The sequence below is a fragment of the Brachyhypopomus gauderio genome, chromosome 3, assembly GCF_052324685.1.
Source record: "Brachyhypopomus gauderio isolate BG-103 chromosome 3, BGAUD_0.2, whole genome shotgun sequence".
NCBI classification, from domain to species: domain Eukaryota; kingdom Metazoa; phylum Chordata; class Actinopteri; order Gymnotiformes; family Hypopomidae; genus Brachyhypopomus; species Brachyhypopomus gauderio.
In genome coordinates this window covers 12,342,779-12,345,832 of record NC_135213.1, presented here as the reverse complement: position 1 = coordinate 12,345,832, position 3,054 = coordinate 12,342,779, and positions in this window count along the sequence as shown.

Genomic DNA, 3,054 nt, shown 5'->3' with positions numbered 1-3,054 from the left:
CAGGTGATAACAATGACACTGGGGCGTGGCAACAAACAAGGAATAAACGCGACAAACGAGCAGGGCGGGACAAACAGGCAGGGAACACGGACATGAGGGAACCCAGAGTGACAGCTACGAGAGGGGGCGTTGCACTACGTGACAGATGCCTGTATATGCATTATTCTATCATTCTTTTCATATACTATTATACTATTTTTTTCTTTTGTAGGCTATAGTGTATGTATACTCCTAAAGTTGTCATACCACAGACACACCCAAAAATACATTATATGTATGTAATTGTGTGCAATCTTTCTTTATAAAGACATCTTATAATTTTATAGTGAATTAGACATGTAACTACAACTAGACACAAGCAGTTACAAAAGCTTAAGCTTAAGCCTTGAGGCATTAAACAGCGTATACCACAAAATGCATCAGAATGTTTGACATTTTCATGATTTATATGACGTGATGCTCAAAACATAAATAAACATATCTCACATCTGTGGCCCTCACGTGCCAACAAAATCAGGAATGCTTTGTTGAGCCATGATGGTGGATAACATCAGTAGACTGTGTTCTCCTGTCCATTTGGTGCCAGAGAAGCTGCAAGACGGCAGACAGAGGTCTACAGAGATGTCTATCTGCAGGGTCACATGGTCAGACAGAGGTCTACAGAGATGTCTATCTGCAGGGTCACATGGTCAGCACCCCTACTGATGTATCAGAGCATGGCTGCGCTGGCTGCGTACTGCTCATGGCTACATTTAGGCGTATAGTCAGTATACCTAATGCATGCTGTTATAGCCAATAATTAGTAGGTTTAATAGTTTCAAATTTGGCCTTTTGTAACATTAAATAAAAGCAGAATACAAGCTGCCAATTTCTAAAATGTCAATCTTCTCAAACACTCTGTAAAGTTTGTCCTGAAAGCTGAGATAGTTATTTGTCCATTTGGAAAGTCCCGTGAAAGGTCAGCTGACATACAAAAGTCACGCAGCATCCTCGCTGATGTCATGCAACAGGTCCATTAATAGCTCTTCTACAACACCAGTGTACTTATGGGCCAGTTAGCTCTCCGTGTGGCCTGTGAGGCCAACACCTAAAACCCAACGTGCAGAAATGGGGAAGAGAGGAAGCAACAGCTGCAGTATCACCACACTTGCAGTCTAGTCACTCTTAGTCTAGACCAATGGGCTGCAGCTACGTTAAGCGAGCCATCACAATTACGTCTCCTTTGGGACGTAATGCTCTGGCGACCTTTTGCAGGTTAATGTACAAATTTCAGCAATACATTTCAAACACAGGCATTTGAAGATCTACATCATCGGGTGCATGACACAACCCAGCAGGACAGTCAAGGTTACACTGAACACAGTATTTGTGCCCCATTATAATTACTACAGCAGTGTTCAGTGTTAGCTTATAGGAGCCTGAGTTAAAAGTCCATATCATATCTGCCAAACTAGTTTAGGAAAATTACGTTTGCACTTTTAAATACGTGTTACTCTGACTTTTTCTGGTGGTTTCACAGAAATCACAGACAGCAATCTCAAACGCTCACATGACAAATATGAATCATTACATTTCCATTCAAATATTCCTGTGTTTTAGAAATACATGTATGACGTTAAGCACAGCAACAGGGAGCCTTCCCTACGTCCTGCACCTTTACCACCGTAGACATCGCAAGTGTTTCCAGTCTGGGCTTGTTTTCATTTCTGCGAGTACCATGATAGCAAAGCTTCCAACTGCTCAGAGGGTCTGAGCACTCTCACCGTTTCCGTATTTACCACCTGTATCTAATCTGTGGCTCTGCGCTCACTTATCTCTGTGTCTCCTTCTCCCACTCGCACACACTTTACAAACACACACACAGAAATGCTTGGTTAAAGAATGCACATAGACCCACACACACACACACACAACTGCACGGCTGCAGAAACCTAGTATACTATCAACAGATATTTAATTTGCATTATGTCCACTATAAATAATGACAAAGGACTGAAGACTGCTTGATTCAAAACTAAAAAAAAAAAAAAAAACAAGAATGGATGTCTGAGTGCATGTGTGTGTGTGTGTGTGTGTGTGTGTGTGTGTGTGTGTGTGTGTGTGTGTGTGTGTGTGTGTGTGTGTGTGTGTCTGGTTTTGACCTCAGTTCACTGACGCCCAACAGCCGGACTAAGACCCCCTTGGTCTGGTTTCTCTCATATTCTCCACCCCACTAGAGAGGGAGCTGCTTTGAAGGGATCCCTGATGGGTATGGCAGATAAGACGTGAGGAAGCTCTTTGGCTACTGGGCGTCCGGACCAGCCCCAACACGCAGCGTGTGTGTGTGCCTTTGTTTGTGTATGCATGTCATGCGTGCGTGTTGTGTGGTTAGTGACTAGATTAGGCACAGCAGTTGCAGGAGATTCCTGTTTCCCCCAGAGCACTGGGAGACACAAGACACAGGCGACATGGACCCTCAGACCAACAGAGACGTTTTGTTACACACTACCCAAAGCATTCGCTGCCATCTGATCCTCTGAACACACACACACACACACACACACACACACACACACACACATACACACACACACACAGTGCTCCTTTTAATCACAGGGCATTAAGAATGTGCGATTCCTCATATTCTGTATTTCAGGCCTAAAAAATGAAAGATAAAAAGATTTCTGAATGATAAAAAATGAAACTACAATTTTAGAATAAAAAAAAAACTGAAGTGTGAGAAGCTTCTCTTTTAATTCATTTGTGCGTTCTACGCCTAGCACTTGTGTGTACGCCTAGCACGTGTGTGTTGGTTATGGTGTGTTTGAAAGTGTTAGTGGAGTTTCGAGAGGAGCTACAGGGAGCATCGTGCTTGAATGTCTGGATATCATTTGGACTTCAGTCTAAATATTTACATGACCTAGGTTCATTAAACGTAAGGAGAGGTCTTTCTCTAAACCACCCAAAACACTATGCAATAAGAACTGAAAAACATTTAAAACCAAGCACTTTTTCACTCTTTTGTCACCCAGTAAAATACACACACGCACGCACACACACACACACACACACACA